The sequence below is a fragment of the Dama dama genome, chromosome 26, assembly GCF_033118175.1.
Source record: "Dama dama isolate Ldn47 chromosome 26, ASM3311817v1, whole genome shotgun sequence".
NCBI lineage: Eukaryota > Metazoa > Chordata > Mammalia > Artiodactyla > Cervidae > Dama > Dama dama.
This window is the reverse complement of record NC_083706.1, coordinates 24,817,895-24,840,933: the sequence shown is the minus strand read 5'-3', so window position 1 is coordinate 24,840,933 and position 23,039 is coordinate 24,817,895.

Below are 23,039 nucleotides of genomic sequence, written 5' to 3'. Positions count from 1 at the left end.
AAGAATCCACTTTCCCATTCTGATATATATCATCCAACCCTGATACCTTTTTGAAATTGGAGACTGATCCTCATCCTCACCTTCCCCTCAACCTTATAGCTCCAGAGAAAGGAACAGGTTAAGTATGACCAGTGGAAAGTGGAGATTATGATGTAGGAGGGTGTTAAGAAGGACAGAGAGAGGAAAGACCATCCCTTCTGATTCTGATGGCTTGTGAAAAGTAGAAATGGAAAAAAGCAAGTCCCTGGTAAGACACAATGCTGCAGCTCCTCTCTGGCAGAAGTCCTGGAAAGAGGGGCAAGAGAGTGGACTTGAAGAGCAGGGCCCTTGCCCCTTTCCATTTGGAAGTGTAGGAGAGGCCATCCTACAGGTGGTCCCCGCTTCCTGCTGAGACAGGCAGACAGAAGACCTGGGTTTGACTCTCCCAAGCCATCCTCAGTGTCTACATGGCATGGATGGGATCCCAGAATCTCCTGAATGTCCCAAAGGGTGTTCTGCAATGAGTCAGCCTTTATCTAGATACTTGATGGAAGAGATCACCATCTTTAGCATAAAGAGACCCTGGACATAGAATGGGAAACACAACAAAAATTTCAAGGGCTGACCACAAGAACGAGAGCTGAAGAAGAAATGAGTCAATAGGCAGGGTTTACCACACTAGCAAGGGCTTCCCAGGTGGTACTAGTGGTAAAGAATGGTAAAGAAACTGCCTGCCAATGTAGGAGACATTAAGAGACTCAGATTCATCTCCAGGTTGGGAAGATCCCTTGGAGGAGGGCATGGCAACCCACTCCAGTATTCTTGCCTGGAGGATTCCATAGACAGAGGACCCTGGCAGGCTACAGTCCATAAGGTCACAAAGAGTCAGACACAGCTGAAGTAACTTAATACACACACACCAGGCTAGCTAAACAACGCAAAAACAGGCCTTGAGCTATGCTGATTGCACATTTCAGCAATGGACGCCAGAAGGATCCTGAGTTGAGTAAGCCCTCTAAATTCTCAGACACTGTTTAAAAAAGAGGAGTGAGGGAGAAGCAAATCTAAAATATAAAACACAAAGACATTTGTGGAGTATGATAACTGTAGTCTCTTCAATAAAGTCATCAGATTACACTGCATTTACTGAATATGTCTAAAACAGTTTTCTCACTAACCAGGGACACTCTTAAAGAAGATTAGACCTATTTTCAAAATGAAAAGTATCTATATTTTCTCTGCTTATCTAATTGTAACATGAGCAATTTTCAATGCAATGACTTCAGCTTACATGGAAAGGGAAAGAATTGACCCATAAGGGCCTGGAAATAGATAGCACTTGAAGCCATCAGGTAATCCAGGCACCTGTGTGTTTCTCTCCCATCCTCTGTCCCCTCCCAGCTTCATGTTCACATAGCTCCTTGTTTGGCCAATCAAGAAAACCATCCTTCAATCTCAATCCTAATCACAAACCCCATAGGTCGTGAGTCAGAGTCACAGAAACTAAATATGGCTGCTGAAGGGCATCCCTGGGCAGCTGAGAGCATGGTTATTACAGAACTGAGCTCATCATCATGGTTGTCTACTAGTCCTTACCTTTTCTTTCTAACTTAACATTAAAATTGGCTCATATAATAAACTATTTCATGAAAATATTTTATGCATATGTCTGCATAATTGTCCATTCCCCTCTTGTTGGTTATTTCATTTTTAACCCCAAGTATATTTAGTATTATATAAATACTACTATGTTGAAATGCTAACACAAATTTTTGTCCTCATTTTTGATTATTTCCTTAGGACTGTTTCATACAAATGAAAATGCTGATTCCTAAGAATCTGGAATTTTTAACTATGTCTAATAGTGAAAATTCTTAAACTCTTATTGTTTATAAAATATCATTTATAAATAATGGTAGTAATTATCAAATATCCAAAATATTCACTCTTATATATATGGCAAAATTATTATATTAATTAGAATTTGTAAAAGTATAAATTGACATAGTTTTTCATTTCAAAATGTAATATTTTAGGGTTTGTGATTGTGATTGTCTTTTGGTCACATAGAATTTATTTTAGAATTGCAAGTATCAAAAGCTGACACTTTTTTAAAACTCAGTAAGTTCTTTTCAATTCAAGACTTTGCTATAAATATCTGCAAGTACCACACCTCGTTAGTCAAGGCCGTGAAGATGCTTAGCTTTGGAGAAAGCATCTCACAGAGTAAAGCATCACCTGTGCAAACATGAAGGAGTCTGCAGCATCTAAGAGAATAAAAGATACACACAGTTGAAAAAGTAAACACTTCAGGATCTGTCATAGGCAGATATAAGCCCCAAAAGGAGCATGAAGCATGTTCAGGAGGGAGAGAACACTGGGCCACTAATAGAATACATGTTAATGCATCTCTCGTCTAACATCTTCCCTCCCAATTAGACAGGCATCCTGCCTTGTTTATCTACTTATCCTTCATCTAGAATGAGAATTCAATATGTGTTTGTTTTTTAAAGATTTTTTTGATGTGGACCATTTTTAAAGTCTTTACTGAATTTGTTACAACATTGCTTCTGTTTTATGCTTTAGGTTTTTTGTGATTTTTTGGTCATGGGGCATGTGGGACCTTAACTCTCTGACTAGGAATTGAACCCCTACCTCCTGCATTGGAAGGCAAAGTCCCTCAATATGTGTTTGTTGACTTGCTCAGTAGACCAATGACCAGTTGGACAAAGGGATGGTAGTGGACAAAGGAGCACCTGAGTCGTGCTCCTTAAGGAGCTGGGTGACAACTGTACTTCTCATGGTCAGACATAGAAAGGAAACCTGCAAGAGAAAGGAGGGGTGTCTGGTCTTCTGAACCACTCCTTTGACCTTTATTATCCTTGGAAGGACTCAACCATGGATAGGATGGATAGAACCTGGATTTTTCCACACCTGTACATCCATTGTCTTGCATTTTGTATCATTTATACCATGGTGAAGAGGCCAGGCTCTGGATCCAGCGAGGTCATTATTAACCTCTAAGGCTCTAGACTTCATCTACAAAACAGGGATAATAATAGGACTGACCTCATAGTGAGGCTTTAAAGAGAGAAGGAAGAATGGTGCTCAGCCTAGAGCCAGGCCCACAGAAAGCATCAGTCAGCACCAGCCGTCATGACATCCAGAATCAATATGATTCTTGCTCTGTCGCTTTTCACATTTTCAAATTTGTATTTTCAGCTTTTTTTTTTTTTTTTTCAGGTCAAAACCCCATGCTGACTCAACTGAAGGAGGTTGATTTAAAATGGAAATGACATTTGATGAATATGTTTATTATCTAAGATTCACGAATGCTGAAAAACATTTTTAAAAACATAAGATTTCTTTCCAGCTAGATTCAAAAATTCTCCCGAGGTTGCATGAAAACCTCTAGAAAAATAAAGTCCTCTGGAAGCATTTTCAGCCTCCAGACCTTTATAAAGAACATGCATCTACTCTCTAAAATTGTCGTTTGCTTGGACATAAAATATAACCTGTGTGCATGTGCTAAGTTGCTCAATTGTGTCTGAGTCTTTGCAACGCAATGGACTCTAGGCTGCCAGACTCCTCTGTTCATGGAATTCTCCAGGCACAAATACTGAAGTGGGTTGCCATTTCCTCCTCTGCGGATCTTCCCGATCTGGGAATTGAACCCATATCTCTTATGTGTCCTATATTGCCAGGTGGGTTCTTTACCACTAGCACCACTCAGGAATATAATCTAACCTTTGTTCTTTTTAAAAGATAAAAAGGAAACCTCTATCACCCTTATATTTTAACCAATAACCCACTGAACATTCCAGGTAATGTATGTCTACATAAATTACCTTCTGAATAAGTTGTAAATCTGGGCTTCTTAAGATAATAGCTGTGGCCATTCTCTTGTTAGTAGCACCTCACCAGAAAATCTTGCCAGAGAAGTAAAGGTGGTCAAGTTTTGTTGATCTTTCCTCAGCTTTGATGCCGTGGGCTGCTATCAAGTACAAACTCAGTTCAGTTCAGTCGCTCAGTTGTGTCCGACTCTTTGCAACCCCATGAATTGCAGCACGCCAGGCCTCCGTGTCCATCACCAACTCTCGGAGTTTACTCAAACTCGTGTCCATCGAGTCCGTGATGCCATCCAGCCATCTCATCCTCTGTCGTCCCCTTCTCCTCCTGCCCCCAATCCCTCCCAGCATCAGGGTCTTTTCCAATGAGTCAACTCTTCCCAAGAGGTGGCCAAAGTACTGGAGTTTCACCTTCAGCATCAGTCCTTCCAATGAACACCCAGGACTGATTTTCTTTAGGATGGACTGGTTGGGTCTCCTTGCAGTCCAAGGGACTCTCAAGAGTCTTCTCCAACACCACAATTCAAAAGCATCAATTCTTCGGCATTCAGCTTTCTTCACAGTCCAACTCTCACATCCATACATGACCACTGGAAAAACCATAGCCTTGACTAGATGGACCTTTGTTGGCAAAGTAATGTCTCTGCTTTTTTAATATGCTGTCTAAGTTGGTCATAGCTTTGCTTCCAAGGAGCAAGTGTCTTTTAATTTCAGGGCTGCAATCACCATTTGCAGTGATTTTGGAGCCCAAAAAAATAAAGTCAGCTACCGTTTCCACTGTTTCTCCATCTATTTCCCATGAAGTGATGGGATCAGATGCCATGATCTTATTTTTCTCAATGTTGAGCTTTAAGCTAACTTTTTCACTCTCCTCTTTCACTTTCATTAAGAGGCTTTTGAGTTCCTCTTCACCTTCTGCGATAAGGGTGGTGTCATCTGCATATCTGAGGTTACTGATATTTCTCCCAGCAAACTTGATTCCAGCTTATGCTTCTTCCAGCCCAGTGTTTCTCATGATGTACTCTGCATATAAGTTAAATAAGCAGGGTGACAATATACAGCCTTGACATACACCCTTTTCCTATTTGGAGCCAGTCTGTTGTCCAGTTTGAACTGTTGCTTCCTGACCTGCATAAAGATTTCTCAGGATGCAGGTTAGGCATTCTTTGGGATTGCCTTTCTTTGGGATTGGAATGAAAACTGACCTTTCCCAGTCCTGTGGCCACTGCTGAATTTTCCAAATTTGCTGGCACATTGAGTGCAGCACTTGCACAGCATCATCTTTCAGGATTTGAAATAGCTCAACTGGAATTCTATCACCTCCACTAGCTTTGTTCATAGTGATGCTTTCTAAGGCCCACTTGACTTCACATTCCAGGATGTCTGGCTCTAGGTAAGTGATCACACCATTGTGATTATCTGGCTTGTGAAGGTCTTTTTGTACAGTTCTTCTGTGTATTCTTGCCACCTCTTCTTAATATCTTCTGCTTCTCTTAGATCCATACCATTTCTGTCCTTTATTGAGCCCATCTTTGCATGAAATGTTCCTTTGGTATCTCTAATTTTCTTGAAGAGATCTCTAGTCTTTCCCATTCTGTTGTTTTCCTCTATTCTTTGCATTGATCGCTGAGGAAGACTTTCTTATCTCTCCTTGCTATTCTTTGGAACTCTGCATTCAAATGGGAATATCTTTCCTTTTCTCCTTTGCTTTTCGCTTCTCTTCTTTTCACAGCTATTTGTAAGGCCTCCTAAGACAACCATTTTGCTTTTTTCCATTTCTTTTCCATGGGGATGGTCTTGATCCCTGTCTCCTGTGCAATGTAATGAACCTCCGTCCATAGTTCATCAGGCACTCTCTATCAAATCTAGTCCCTTAAATCTATTTCTCACTTCCACTGTATAGTCATAAAGGATTTGATTTAGGTCATACCTGAATGGTGTAGTGGTTTTCTTCACTTTCTTCAATTTAAGTCTGAATTTTGCAATAAGGAGTACTTCAGTATTCTTGCCTTGAGAACCCCATGAACAGTATGAAAAGGCAAAATGACAGGACACTGAAAGATGAACTCACCAGGTTGGTAGGTGCCCAATATGCTACTGGAGATCAGTGGAGAAATAACTCCAGAAAGAATGAAGGGATGGAGCCAAAGCAAAAACAATACCCAGTTGTGGATGTGACTGGTGATAGAAGCAAGATCCGATGCTGTAAAGAGCAATATTGCATAGGCACCTGGAATGTTAGGTCCATGAATCAAGGCAAATTGGAAGTGGTCAAACAGGAGATGGCAAGAGTGAATGTCAACATTCTAGGAATCAGGGAACTAAAATGGACTGGAATGGGTGAATTTAACTCAGATGACCATTGTATCTACTACTGTGGGCAGGAATCCCTTAGAAGAAGTGGAATCGCCATCATGGTCAACAAAAGAGTCCGAAATGCAGTACTTGGATGCAATCTCAAAAACGACAAAATGATCTCTGTTCATTTCCAAGGCAAACCATTCAGTATCACGGTAATCGAAGCCTTTGCCCCAACCAGTAATGCTGAAGAAGCTGAATGGTTATATGAAGACTTACAAGACCTTTTAGAACTAACACCCAAAAAATATGTCCTTTGCATTATAGGGGACAGAATGCAAAAGTAGGAAGTCAAGAAACACCTGGAGTAACAGACAAATTTGGTCTTGGAGTACAGAATGAAGCAGGGCAAAGGCTCATAGAGTTTTGCCAAGAGAACACACTGGTCCTAGCACACACTGTCTTCCAACAACACAAGAGAAGACTCTACACATGGACATCACCAGATGGCCAGCACCAAAATCAGATTGACTATATTCTTTGCAGCCAAAGATGGAGAAGCTCTATACAGTCAGCAAAAACAAGACCGGGAGCTGACTGTGGCTCAGATCATGAACTCCTTATTGCCAAATTCAGAGTTAAACTGAAGTACAAACTACACTCTTTGAATTCAAACTATAACTTCAACTATTGATTTTAATAGAGAACTAGCTCCTTATGAACACAAGTGTCGGGGCCTCTGGGAACATTCTAATGTGGGTCTGATGACAATGTTTACAGAGAACATAAGGTTGCCCCTAGGGCCCAAATCACTTGAGATCACTTTTGATGTGCTGGATGCATACAGAACAAAACAATAAGCATTCTTCCATGTGCAGGCAAAGTGATTCACTGTCACAAAACAGGAATTCTCTTAACAGAGCCTGGCCCTGCTATTTATAGCCTAATTAGAAATAAGAGCTAAAGCCCCAAATTTCCAAAGCACAAGCTGTAATTTTTGGAAATTAACTTTTAACGTTTTGATCTATAACTCATTCAGTTAACTAAGAGTACATTTTACAAGTACAGAAATTATCTAATCAGAAGTTGTATTAATTGAAAGTTAATCTCTGAGAATACTTGGTTGGAGGTTTTTTAATGGCATGAAACAGTCTTGTTTACACTGATTTTGAATTTTTTTTAAGATAAAAATCATAGTCATTCTCTGGGACAGTGTTTCTCTATCTTGGGTTGAATGTAGATCCCTTGTAAATGATTAAATTATGCTGTACTTGGTACATACAAAATGATATATGAAACAAAAGATGCAAAAGGAAAAGGAGAAAAGGAAAGATATACCCATTTGAATGCAAGGTACCAAAGAATAGCAAGGAGAGATAAGAAAGCCTTTCTCAGTAATCAATGCAAAGAAATAGAGGAAAACAACAGAATGGGAAAGACTAGAGATCTCTTTAAGAAAATCAGAGATACCAAGGGAACATTCCATGCAAAGATGGGCACAATAAAGGACAGAAATGATATGGACCTAACAGAAGCAGAAGATATTAAGAAGAGGTGGCAAGAATACACAGAAGAACTGTACAAGAAAGATTTTCATGACCCAGATAATCACGATGGTGTGATCACTCACCTAGAGCCAGACATCTTGGAATGTGAAGTCAAGTGGGTCTTAGGAAGCATCACTGCAGACAATGCTAGTGGAGGTGATGGAATTCCCATTGAGCTATTTGAAATCCTGAAAGATGGTGCCCTGAAAGTGCTTCACTCAATATGCCAGCAAATCAAATCCCTTATGACTTAAATCAAATCCCTTATGACTCTACAGTGGAAGTGAGAAATAGATTTAAGGGGCTAGATCTGATAGACAGAGTGCCTGATGAATTATGGACAGAGGTTCATTACATTGCATAGGAGACAGGGATCAAGACCTTCCCCATGGAAAAGAAATGGAAAAAAGCAAAATGGTTGTCTTAGGAGGCCTTACAAATAGCTGTGAAAAGAAAAGAAGTGAAAAGCAAAGGAGAAAAGGAAAGATATTCCCATTTGAATGCAGAGTTCCAAAGAATAGCAAGGAGAGATAAGAAAGTCTTCCTCAGCGATCAATGCAAAGAATAGAGGAAAACAACAGAATGAGAAAGACTAGAGATCTCTTCAAGAAAATTAGAGATACCAAAGGAACATTTCATGCAAAGATGGGCTCAATAAAGGACAGAAATGGTATGGATCTAAGAGAAGCAGAAGATATTAAGAAGAGGTGGCAAGAATACACAGAAGAACTGTACAAAAAGACCTTCACAAGCCAGATAATCACAATGGTGTGATCACTTACCTAGAGCCAGACATCCTGGAATGTGAAGTCAAGTGGGCCTTAGAAAGCATCACTATGAACAAAGCTAGTGGAGGTGATGGAATTCCAGTTGAGCTATTTCAAATCCTGAAAGATGATGCTGTGCAAGTGCTGCACTCAATGTGCCAGCAAATTTGGAAAATTCAGCAGTGGCCACAGGACTGGAAAAGGTCAGTTTTTATTCCAATCCCAAAGAAAGGCAATGCCAAAGAATGTTCAAACTACCACACAATTACACATGTCTCACATGCTAGGAATTAATGCTGACAATTCTCCAAAGCAGGCTTCAACAGTACGTAAACCATGAACTTCCAGAGGTTCAAGCTGGTTTTAGAAAAGGCAGAGGAACCGGAGATCAAATTGCCAACATCCGCTGGATCATCAAGAAAGCAAGAGAGTTCCAGAAAACATCTATTTCTGCTTTATTGACTATGCCAAAGCCTTTGACTGTGTGGATCACAATAAACTGTGGAAAATTCTGAAAGAGATGGGAATACCATATCACCTGACCTGCCTCCTGAGAAATCTGTATGCGGTTCAGGAAGCAACATTTAGAACTGGACATGAAACAACATACTGGTTCCAAATTGGGAAAAGAGTACATCAAGGCTGTATATTGTCACCCTGCTTATTTAACTTATATGCAGAGTACATCATGAGAAATGCTGGGCTGGAAGAAGTACAGGCTGGAATCAAGATTGCTGGGAGAAATATCAATAACCTCAGATATGCAGATGACACCACCCTTATGGCAGAAAGTGAAGAAGAACTAAAGAGCCTTTTGATGAAAGTGAAAGAGGAGAGTGAAAAAGTTGGCTTAAACCTCAATTTTCAGAAAACTAAGATCATGGCATCTGGTTTCATCACTTCATGGGAAATAGATGGGGAAACAGTGGAAACAGTGTCAGACTTTATTTTTGGGGGCTCCAAAATCATTGCAGATGGTGAATGTAGCCCTGAAATTAAAAGACGCTTGTTCCTTGGAAGAAAATCTATGACCAACCTAGACAGCATATTAAAAAAGCAGAGACACTACTTTGCCAACAAAGGTCTGTCTACCCAAAGCTATGGTTTTTCCAGTAGTCATGTATGGATGTGAAAGTTAGACTATAAAGAAAACTGAGAATCGAAGAACGGATGTTTTTGAGCTGTGGTGTTGGAGAAGACTCTTGAGAGTCCCTTGGACTTCAGGGAGATCCAACCAGCCCATCCTAACGGAAATCAGTCCTGAATATTCATTGGAAAGACTGATGCTGAAGCTGAAACTTCAGTACTTTGGCCACCTGATGTGAAGAACTGACTCATTGCAAAAGACCCTGAAGCTGGGAAAGATTGAAGGTGGGAGGAAGAGGGAACGACAGAGGATGAGATGGTTGGACGGCATCACTGACTCTCCAGACATGAGTTTGAGTAGGCTGTGGGAGTTGGTGATGGACAGGGAAGCCTCGTGTGCTGCAGTCCATGGGGTCGCAAAGAGTTGTTTGTACACGATTGAGTAACTGAACTAACTAATGAAGTAAGTTGCAAACTATTTTTTTTTTAATGAAACCATTACCTAACTTAAGAACTCAAACATGGCTCCACTATGATGAAGTCCATCTGCAGGCTCCTCATCTTCTACCCCAGGCCCCTGGAAAATCCGCTATCCTGATCCTCCGCCAGAACTCTCCCTCCAGGTAATGACAGCTTCATTCACTTCTATCCTAAAGCCAGAAATTCTGGAACATCTTTAACTCTCCCCTTTCCCTCAGCCCCTGTGTCCCTCACCTGCAACTCCAGAATTCTTGACTGTGTGTCCCACAGCACAGTGGAATTCAGCTTCATCTTCCTACTGCCAAAGCCCCTGCCTGAGGCTGACTATCAACTTTCATTGGATCCTATGAAAGCTGTCTGATTGCCCTTCAGTTCATCCTCCTTCCTGCAACCAGAAGAATATTCTTAAATGCAAAGTTGATGGTGTTACTTCCCCACGTAAAACTCTTTAGTGTCTTTCCATCACATTTAAGTGAATCTTGGAAGGCCTGTCTTGATCTCAGCCCCACTTAGCTCTGGTGCCTCTTGAGCCACTCTCCACCCTCCAGCCACAGCTATGCGACACTTACTCCAGTCTTTTAAGCATGTCACGTGCCCTCTGACTTGTGTGTTGTGCTCAATCACTCAGGGTGTGCAACTCTTTGCGACCCCATGGACTTCAGCCCACCAGGCTCCTCTGTCCATGGAATTCGGCAGGCAAGAATACTGGAGTGGGTGGCCATTGCTTTCTCCAGGGGATCATTCTGACCCAGAGACGAACCCACATCTCCTGCATTGGCAGGCAGATTCTTTCCCCATGTGCCACATAGGCAGACACTCTAAATTGTCCCCAGCATCCATTGTCTTCTTTTTAGTAAGAGAACCAGCCCCACTCAGCCCTAGATTTAATAGGACACATGACACCCAGCTAGTGACCACTTTTGTCAGTCTCCCATGCCATTAGATGTGATGCTGTGGCCAGATTTTTTGACTGGATTGTGAGAAAGAGCAATATGTGCAACTTTAACTTAGTGGCTCAGATAGTAAAGAGTCTGCCTACAAAGTGGGAGACCCAGTCCATGGGTCAGGAAGATCCCCTGGAGAAGGAAATAGCAACCCACTCCAGTATTCTTGCCTGCAGAATTCCATGGACAGAGGAGCCTGGTGGGCTACAGTCCATGGAATCATAAAGAGTCAGACACAACAGAGCGACTAACTATAACTTTACTTCCCCAGAAGTAAACTGATTGCCCTTTGCTTCTTCCTTAGGGCTGGAATGCAGAAGTGGAGCTAGAGAATAATCTTTAACTGTGTGGATGAGGACATGGGAAGGCTATAAAATGGAAGGAACCTGTGACTATGACTGTCCAGGTGCATATGGATATTTGAACAGGTTAAGCTGTGTATTAGTCAGGATAGTTTGGGTGATGTTGTAACAAACAACTCTCAAAGCATGGTGGGTTAACACAACAGAGGTTTATTTTTCACTTATGCTCCATGTCCAACCCAGATCAGTAGAGTGGCTCTGCTCAGGGACCCAGCCTAATGGAGGGCTTCATCTGAATATGCTCTTTAACGAACACACAAGAAGCCAACCTCACTCTGTTGCGTCACATTTCCAGCTGGGAGTCAACCACATCACTCCACTCAACAATACAAGTCACACAGTCTCACCTCATTCAAAGAGGACTGAGGATGGGTAATTGTGTTCACAGAAGGAAGAGAAACCCAGAATATCCATGACTAGTCCTAAAGACTCTTTGCTTCTGGCTTAGTATATCTTAGCTTGTGCTCCCCCAAAAAAGGTAAACTCTCTTTCTCTTGCTCAAATGTTTACATGATATTTTTTGTTTCAAAATGTATATTTTAAAAATTTCACAGTGTCAACATACAGGCTGCCCAAAGTCACACCTAACACATAGACCCATCTCAAAACTCATTACTGGGCACTCCATTGCACTCCAGAGAGAAGAAATCCAGTTCCACACACCAGAACACTGACTCAAGCTAACCTAACCAGGAAACCTTGACAAACCAATCGTCCAACCCCACCCACTGGGTGAAACCTCCACAATAAAAAGGAACCACAGGCCTCCAGAATACAGAAAACCCACTCCAGACACAACAATCTAAACAAGATGAAAAGGCAGAGAAATACCCAACAGGTAAAGGAACATGAAAAATGCCCACCAAGTCAAACAAAAGAAGAGGAGATAGGGAATCTACCTGAAAAAGAATTTAGAATAATGATAATAAAAATGATCCAAAATCTTGAAAGCAAAATGGAGTTACAGATAAATAGCCTGGAGACAAAGATTGAGAAGATGCAAGAAGTGTTTAATAAAGACCTAGAAGAAATTAAAAAAGAGTCAATTAAAAATGAATAATGCAATAAATGAGATCAAAAACACTCTGGAGGGAACCAAGAGTAGAATAACAGAGACAGAAGATAGGATAAGTGAGGTAGAAGATAAAATGGTGGAAATAAATGAAGCAGAGAAGAAAAAAGAAAAAAGAATCAAAAGAAATGAGGACAACCTCAGGGACCTCTGGGACAATGTGAAACGCCCCAACATTCGAATCATAGGAGTCCCAGAAGAAGAAGACAAAAAGAAAGGCCATGAGAAGATACTCGAGGAGATAATAGCTGAAAACTTCCCTAAAATGGGGAAGGAAATAGCCACCCTAGTCCAAGAAACCCAGAGAGTCCCAAACAGGATAAACCCAAGGCAAAACACCCCAAGACACATATTAATCAAATTAACAAAGATCAAACACAAAGAACAAATATTCAAAGCAGCAAGGGAGAAACAACAAATAACACACAAAGGGATTCCCATAAGGATAACAGCTGGTCTATCAATAGAAACCCTCCAGGCCAGAAGGGAATGGCAGGACATACTTAAAGTAATGAAAGAGAATAACCTACAACCTAGATTACTGTACCCAGCAAGGATCTCATTCAGATATGAAGGAGAATTCAAAAGCTTTACAGACAAGCAAAAGCTGAGAGAATTCAGCACCACCAAACCAGCTCTTCAAGAAATGCTAAAGGATCTTCTCTAGACAGGAAACACAGAAACGTTGTATAAACGTGAACCCAAAACAAAGTAAATGGCAATGGGACCACACCTATCAATAATTACCTTAAATGTAAATGGGTTGAATGCCCCAACCAAAGACAAAGACTGGCTGAATGGATACAAAAACAAGACCCCTATATATGCTGTCTACAAGAGACCCACCTCAAAACAAGGGACACAAACAGACTAAAAGTGAAGGGCTGGAAAAAAATATTTCATTCAAATGGAGACCAAAAGAAAGCAGGAGTCACAATACTCATATCAGATAAAATAGACTTTCAAATAAAGGATGTGAAAAGAGACAAAGAAGGACACTACATAATGATCAAAGGATCAATCCAAGAAGAAGATATAACAATTATAAATATATATGCACCTAACATAGGAGCACCGCAATATGTAAGGCAAATGCTAACGAGTATGAAAGAGGAAATTAACAGTAACACAATAATAGTGGGAGACTTTAATACCCCACTCACAACTATGGATAGATCAACTAAACAGAAAATCAACAAGGAAACACAAACTTTAAATGACACAATGGACCAGCTAGACCTAATTGATATCTATAGGACATTTCACCCCAAAACAATCAACTTCACCTTTTTCTCAAGGGCACACGGAACCTTCTCCAGAATAGATCACATCTGGGCCATAAATCTAGTCTTGGTAAATTCAAAAAAATTGAAATCATTCCAGTCATCTTTTCTGACCACAGTGCAGTAAGATTAGATCTCAATTACAGGGAAAAAATTGTTAAAAATTCAAACATATGGAGGCTAAATAACATGCTTCTGAATAACCAACAAATATAGAAGAAATCAAAAAAAAAATCAAAATATGCATAGAAATGAATGAAAATGAAAACACAACAACCCAAAACCTATGGGACACTGTAAAAGCAGTACTAAGGGGAAGGTTCATAGCATTACAGGCTTACCTCAAGAAACAAGAAAAAAGTCAAATAAATAACCTAACTCTACACCTAAAGCAACTATAGAAGGAAGAAATGAAGAAGCCCAGGGTTAGCAGAAGGAAAGAAATCTTAAAAATTAGGGCAGAAATAAATGCAAAAGAAACTAAAGAGACCATAGCAAAAATCAACAAAGCTAAAAGCTGGTTTTTTGAAAAAATAAACAAAACTGACAAACCATTAGCAAGACTCATTAAGAAACAAAGGGAGAAGAACCAAATTAGCAAAATTAAAAACAAAAATGGAAAGATCACAACAGACAACACTTAAATACAAAGGATCATAAGAGACTACTACCAGCAGCTCTATGCCAATAAAATGGACAACTTGGAAGAAATGGACAAATTCTTAGAAAAGTATAACTTTCCAAAACTGAACCAGGAAGAAATAGAAGATCTTGACAGACCCATCACAAGCAAGGAAATCGAAACTGTAATCAGAAATCTTCCAGCAAACAAAAGCCCAGGACCAGATGGCTTCACAGCTGAATTCTACCAAAAATTTAGAGAAGAGCTAACACCTATCTTACTCAAACTCTTCCAGAAAATTGCAGAAGAAGGTAAACTTCCAAACTCATTCTATGAGGCCACCATCACCCTAATTCCAAAACCAGACAAAGATGCCACAAAAATAGAAAACTACAGGCCAATATCACTAATGAACATAGATGCAAAAATCCTTAACAAAATTCTAGCAAACAGAATCCAACAACATATTAAAAAGATCATACACCATGACCAAGTGGGCTTTATCCCAGGAATGCGAGGATTCTTTAAAATCCTCAAATCAATTAATGTAATACACTACATTAACAAATTGAAAGATAAAAACCATATGATTATCTCAATAGATGCAGAAAACGCCTTTGACAAAATTCAACATCCATTTATGATTAAAACTCTTCAGAAAGCAGGAATAGAAGGAACATACCTCAACATAATAAAAGCTTTATATGACAAACCCACAGCAAGCATTACCCTCAATGGTGAAAAATTGAAAGCATTTCCCCTGAAATCAGGAACAAGACAAGGGTGCCCACTCTCACCACTACTATTCAACATAGTTTTGGAAGTGTTGGCTACAGCAATCAGAGCAGAAAAAGAAGTAAAAGGAATCCAGATAGGAAAAGAAGAAGTGAAACTCTCGCTGTTTGCAGATGACATGATCCTCTACATAGAAAACCCTAAAGACTCTTCCAGAAAATTACTAGAGCTAATCAATGAATATAGTAAAGTTGCAGGATATAAAATTAACACACGGAAATCCCTTGCATTCCTATACACTAACAATGAGAAAACAGAAAGAGAAATTAAGGAAACAATACCATTCACCATTGCAACAAAAAGAATAAAATACTTAGGAGTATATCTTCCTAAAGAAACAAAAGACCTATACATAGAAAACTATAAAACACTGATGAAAGAAATCAAAGAGGACACAAACAGATGGAGAAATATACCGTGTTCATGGATTGGAAGAATCAATATTGTCAAAATGGCTATACTACCCAAAGCAATCTATAGATTCAATGAAATCCCTATCAAGCTACCAAAGGTATTTTTCACAGAACTAGACCAAAGAATTTCACAATTTGTATGGAAATACAAAAAACCTCGAATAGCCAAAGTAATCTTGAGAAAGAGAATGGAACTGGAGGAATCAACCTGCCTGACTTCAGACTCTACTACAAAGCCACAGTCATCAAGACAGTATGGTACTGGCACAAAGACAGAAATATAGATCAATGGAACAGAATAGAAAGCCCAGAGATAAATCCACGAACCTATGGACACCTTATCTTCGACAAAGGAGGCAAAGATATACAATGGAAAAAAGACAACCTCTTTAACAAGTGGTGCTGAGAAAACTGGTCAAGCACTTGTAAAAGAATGAAACTAGAACACTTTCTAACACCGCACACAAAAATAAACTCAAAATGGATTAAAGATCTAAATGTAAGACCAGATACTATAAAACTCCTAGAGGAGAACATAGGCAAAACACTCTCCGACATATATCACAGCAGGATCCTCTATGACCCACCTCCCAGAATATTGGAAACAAAAGCAAAACTAAACAAATGGGACCTAATGAAACTTAAAAGCATTTGCACAACAAAGGAAACTATAAGTAAGGTGAAAAGACAGCCCTCAGATTGGCAGAAAATAATAGCAAACGAAGCAACAGACAAAGGATTAATCTCAAAAATATACAAGCAACTCCTGAAGCTCAACTCCAGAAAAATAAATGACCCAATCAAAAAACGGGGCAAAGAACTAAACAGACATTTCTCCAAAGAAGACATACAGATGGCTAACAAACACATGAAAAGATGCTTAACATCATTCATTATCAGAGAAATGCAAATCAAAACCACAATGAGGTACCATTACACACCAGTCAGTATGGCTGCTATCCAAAAGTCTACAAGCAATAAATGCTGGAGAGGGTGTGGAGAAAAGGGAACCCTCTTACACTGTTGGTGGGAATGCAAACTAGTACAGCCGCTATGGAGAACAGTGTGGAGATTCCTTAAAAAACTGGAAATGGAACTGCCATATGACCCAGCAATCCCACTTCTGGGCATACACACTGAGGAAACCAGATCTGAAAGAGACACGTGCACCCCAATGTTCATCACAGCACTGTTTATAACAGCCAGGACATGGAAGCAACCTAGATGCCCATCAGCAGACGAATGGATAAGGAAGCTGTGGTACATATACACCATGGAATATTACTCAGCCATTAAAATGAATTCATTTGAATCAGTTCTAATGAGATGGATGAAACTGGAGCCCATTATACAGAGTGAAGTAAGCCAGAAAGATAAAGAACATTACAGTATACTAACACATAGATATGGAATTTAGAAAGATGGTAACGATAACCCTATATGCAAAACAGAAAAAGAGACACAGATGTATAGAACAGACTTTTGGACTCTGTGGGAGAAGGCGAGGGTGGGATGTTTCGAGAGAACAGCATAGAAACATGTATATTATCTAGGGTGAAACAGATCACCAGCCCAGGTTGGATGCATGAGACATGTGTTCGGGCCTGGTGCACTGGGAACACCCAGAGGGAGCGGGTAGAGAGGAAGGTGGGAGGGGGGATCGGGATGGGGAATACATGTAAATCCATGGCTAATTCAAGTCAATGTATGACAAAAACCACTACAATATTGTAAAGTAATTAGCCTCCAACTAATAAAAATAAATGGAAAAAATAAATAAATAAAAATTTCACAAGACGATGTTATCCCATTAATTCTTTCCTCAATCTTAACCCTTGAGAATCCTAAAGTAACTATTTCGTGTAAAGACTCCCAAATATTTATCTAAGTATCTGATCTCTTTCCAAATCTCCAGGACTAGGTTTCCAACTGCCTCCTATCTGTCAAATTTGACAAGCTAAAAACAATGGACTATATTAATTTTATTCTCCTCTTAAATTTGATTCTTCTAACAGTGTTTATAGTCTTTTTACTTTTAGTTTTATTTCTTTTATCTTTGCATCCCCAGTCCCTAGAATAGTGCCTGGCTTGAAAAGGGGCATTGTATACTTGGTGAATCAATGAATAAATGTATATTGTCATGATGTGTCAGTGGCTCCCCAAACCTGCAATCACCCCTGACTCCAATCCCCTCCTTACATGTCTACAGTATGGCCCTACCACCTGTCACGTCTGTGTATTTAAATGCCCATCACCTATCAACTAGATTATTACAATAGTTATCATCATCACCAATTTTTCCATTCTCCCATCCATTTTATGCAGCATTCTCATATTAATTTCCTTGAAGGATGTGTCTATTCTATCACTTATTCTATAATCCTATAAGGAGCATGTATCTCATGCAAGTATCTAAAGACAAAAACGAGTGAAGCAGTGTCCACGCTTGAGTAGCTCATGTTCCAGAGGGAGAGAGAGATGTGTCTAGAGACACAGAGCAGGGAGAGCAGGGCCAAGACAGGAGCACAGAAGCAAATGACGGATGTGACAGACGCTGAACCAGTCAAGAAGTCACAGGAGAGAGGACGTTTACGTCACGTCCTAACAGGCAATTAGACATTTTCAAGCTTGCCATTAGACAGAAATAGGAACTATTCGTCATTTGAGGCAGAAGAGAAAAAGGAAAGAATGCATGCTAACCGAGGTTAGTTTGGAAGTGGAGATTAGGGAAGAAAATTGACAGCGATTATATCTGTGGACGTCTGTTTATTCTCTGACACATATGGGGGATGAAGAACGAGTCACTGGGCTGTGTCATCTTCCAGTGAGATGTGCTGCAAGCTGGTGAGGATGACTTCCGGTTCCCCACACCTGATGGAACTCTCTAGCTATTCCCTGACATTCGATTTCTGCTGACAGGTATTGAATTGGGCCACATTAGGAAGCTGCAGTCTCCTGCTCTTCCTTGCACATTCTCACCATTCAGGCTGCAGTCTGACTTTCCCCGGAATGCTTAGATAGACATTGCTTTCCAGGGGAGGGAGCCTTTAGTCAAGTAAATTGCTGCATGGGTTTCGTAAATTCACAGCAGACCAAATTGCTTGGAAGCCATAGCACTCTTTTTATTTACATAAGCCAGGCTTTTTTGAGAGAGAAAATAGGAGAGTTTTCTTCTGGCAGGGTGGGAGTATGTGGGGAATCTTATTTTTGGAATTCCAAGGGCTGATCTTTGAAAATAGTGCCAAAGCCTGGAAAATCAAAAGCATAGATTTTATAAATAAGTCACAAAGAACAGAAAGATCACAAAATAAGTTTTTGCCACATGACATCATTTCTGCAATATACACACACACCATCAAAAAGAATACCGTCTGACCAGCAGGCAGAAAGAAGTGGAGTTTTATAATTTACTTAAGTGCCTCTTGTATGCAAGGCTCTTGGGGGATAACAGAAAATTAGGAACAGGGGGAGTTCAAGAGGGAGGAGACATATGTACGCTTATGGCTGATTCACATTGTATGGCAGAAACCAACACAATATTGTAAAGCAACTATGCTCCAATTAAAAATAATTTTAAAAAAAAGGATCGTATAATCCAATGAGAGTGATGGAGAAACCCTCTTCACAGAAATATGTAAGGAGTGTACTTTCTCTTCATATTGACCTAGACTTTGCTGTGATTCCTGGCTCTGTGCTTAGGCTTCCAGAGAGCATACAGTTTTTGATCAAATCTTCCAGAAATGTTCACAGACCTTGCCCTGATGAATTTCCAGGAGAACTAGAAGTGTAACCAAATTACACAGATCATCCAGATAAACTATCAAACACCAGCAGAAACAGGGGGATGGACTGATCTAACGTCCCCCATCATTTGATAAATACTTAGAAACAGCTAACTGGAGGCTTTTAAACGAGAAAACCTAAGCCCTAACAGTTCTCCAAGGCATATGCTTGAAGAGCCTTTGTAGCTACGCAATAATTATTAGGCAAATTAATTAAATTACCTTTACAATCAGAAGTACACTACTCTTTGCTTACTCTAAGAATTATACAGGATTACCTTGAAATCTCCTTGAAAATGGTCTAGAATCGCTTTCTGGTAAAGAAATCCTGAAAGACAGAGGTTTTCCTTTTTTTGTGTGTTTTTTGGTTTGGTTGGTTGGTTGGTTGGTTTCTTATTTTGTGGGCAGATGAGTGAGAAAAAAATGAATGCCATGAAATTTGCTTCTCTTTTGAAAGGATTAATACCTCCCCTCCCCCTTTTTGCTATATAAATTTTACTATTGCTCAAGAAAATATAGACCTGCCAAGGGACCTTTTTAAAAAAATCCTTTCGATTGAAAGAAAGAAAAATAACCTAGACAGATGGGAAAATACCACAAAGCCTTTCACCTTAATTAACAATTACTGGAACTGAGAGAAAAACTTAAGAGTGCTGTTCAAGTTCCCTCAAGGAAACATCAAACTCTCATCACCAGAGAAGACTCAACAGCCAGGACTCCACGAGAAGGAGGGACATGAGGCATTTCACAAGCTATTTCAGTTACTTGGAATTTTCTTAGGCAAACCCCGTCAATTCTGAGCATGCGTGTTGTGGGTGCAGCCGGGGTCCCGCCCAGATCCGCATCAGCTGACCGCAGCCCCCACGTGCCAGCTGCTGGGCGCGTTGGCCTCGGACGGAGTGATGGTCGCCCGCTTCCCAAGCACAGCTGTCTCAAGTGAGTGGCAGTGTCCTGTAGGAAGGTTGTGTCCCACCCCGGGAGGGAGGACGCAATGACTGTCTGGCTCGGAGACACAGAGGCTGGGCTCCGCCTCACTGGGAGCAGAACTCCATGGGACAGTCGTGGCCCAGAGCACCCCGGGCGCCCGGCGGAGACCAGTCTGCAGGAGAACTTCTCCTCAAGTAGCCTTCCTCTCCGGTCAGTTCTTGCTCTCGCAATTTTTCTTTCTCCTGAGAGCATTCCCTCAACAAATCTCTTCCACAAGAATCCTTGTTTCAGGCACTGCTTCTGAGGAAGTCAACCCGAGACAGTGCAACGAAATAAAATCGGAAGCACTCTTACACCATTCCTGCAATCCCCTTTCTGCTTCCTTTTCTCTATGCTAACCAATATTCCAGTTTTTTTATACTTTCTATATTTTTAATCAAGCTCTTCCCTCAGACGGAGAAGGCAATGGCACCCCACTCCAGTATTCTTGCCTGGAAAATCCCATGGATGGAGGAGCCTGGTAGGCTGCAGTCCATGGGGTCGTGAAGGGTCGGACATGACTGAGTGACTTCACTTTCCCTTTTCACTTTCATGCATTGGAGAAGGAAATGGCAACCCACTCCAGTGTTCTTGTCTGGAGAATCCCAAGGACAGGGGAGCCTGGTGGGCTGCCGTCTATGGGGTCGCACAGAGTCGGACACGACAGAAGCGACTTAGCAGCAGCAGCAGCTTCCCTCAGAAAAGGATCTGACAGAGTCAGCTTCTTACACTTTTTAAAAAATCTATTTATTTGACTGCACCATATGGGATCTACTTCCTTGACTAGGGATCGAACCCACGTCCGCTGCACTGGAAATGTGGAGTCTTTGCCTCTGGACCACCAGGGAAGTCCCAGCTTCAAACACTTTTATGATAGCCGGTCTCAGGGTTTCTCTGTCTCTCCTGAGGTATTGCATTATATTGCATTTTAACAAGATGCAAAGAACATGACTGGATTAAGGGATTCATTGTTAGTAGCTAAAGACTTTTGAGGGAGTGGAGTGAACTTTTCAGCCCCTAAAGCAATACATCACAGGTCTGTACACACTCTACCTAAACACAAGTTTCACCTTAATTAGAAAGGTTTGGTGTCATTTGTTTTTATAAACTGATAACCCCTGACATCACTGCAAATACACCGAAGAACCCTTCCACTTCCCCCATCCTTAGGAAGGCATGGAGGGCGTTCTGAAAGCAGGAGCCAAGGATCTCTCTCTTTTCTCCACTCCCGTGTTTCCTGGACTCATCCTCTCCCAGGAATCACGAACAATGAGCTAATCAGTTCAGCATTGTTCCTTGGAGTCTTATCTGCACTGAGGGAGGGGGGAAGGGGGCCACAATATCATTGATATACTAAATCCAAAAACTACAAAGTAAAAAGTCCTATTTAACTTGCTAAATCCAGACTTCTTAAACTTACCTCTGGAATCAGATTTTTATGACTCATAGATTAGGAAACACCAATATGATCCAATGTCCTCATTTTACACACAAGAACTTGAGCCTCCTCCCTCCCTCTACCCCGAACTTCCCTTGTTTTGCCAGCTCCCTGGGTGTGGACCAGCCCCACCTCTGCAGGGATGTGTGGCCTCCTGGAGCCCGTGCTCTGTGCCTGCTGACCACGTGCGCCATGCCCTCACCAGCTGCTGCGCTGCTCTCGCTGGCCGACGAGGCCGACTGCGGGTCCCACCTTCGACGAGGACTTCCCCGGGTTCCCAAGTCAGTGTTTGCACCGTGAGAATCGGGCCTCCTGCTGCGTGTGTATGAACAGACAACATTGTCCCAGACCCAAGTTGACTAAACAAGTGACCTGTTTGCTTTGATTGGAGGTGTTGCTGCGGAGCTGAAATGCACCCGCACAGATCTTTTTTGTGGGATTACACCTGTGTGAATTCACAACAATTCTCTGTTCCAGTGACTTTGAGGATTCAAGGTATCTGTTTCTGTCAACATGTTTTTTTAATGATTCATATTTTTTAAACATGTAGTGATGCTAGATACTTCGCCCTCCTTGTTCAATCACTGCTTAATAACAGCTTGACTTTTTGATCAATGAAGTCAAACTGAAAGCTGGTTATTCCATGAAAAAGCAAAGAATTTACAGTCAAAATCCTTTGGTTTGTCTTTCAGCTCTAATCATGAGAAAAGGACACAGGGTTCTTCAGAGACATGTCATACTGTCTGCATATTTATAAATAAATGAGAGCCACTGGGGTGGGAGGGACGTCTTTAGAAATAAACTCTCAGACTTCAATTTCAGCTAAGGAGACTGTAGCAAAATGCGCCTATGGCTGAAAAGAAAATCAGTCATTGTATACCCTGTTTAGTATTCAACCTTTTATCTGAAAGAGATGGGAATACCAGACCATCTGACCTGCCTCCTGAGAAACCTGTATGCAGGTCAGGAAGCAACAGTTAGAACTGGACATGGAACAACACACTGGTTCCATATAGGAAAAGGAGTAGGTCAAGGCTGTATATTGTCACCCTGCTTATTTAACTTATATGCAGAGTACATCATGAGAAACGCTGGGCTGGAGGAAGCACAAGCTGGAATCAAGATTGCCGGGAGAAATATCAATAACCTCAGATATGCGGATGACACCACCCTTATGGCAGAAAGTGAAGAGGAACTAAAAATCCTGTTGATGAAAGAGGAGAGTGAAAAAGTTGGCTTAAAGCTCAACATTCAGAAAACCAAGATCATGGCATCTGGTTTCATCACTTCATGGCAAATCAATGGGGTAAGAGTGGACACAGTGTCAGACTTTATTTTTTGGGCTCCAAAATCACTG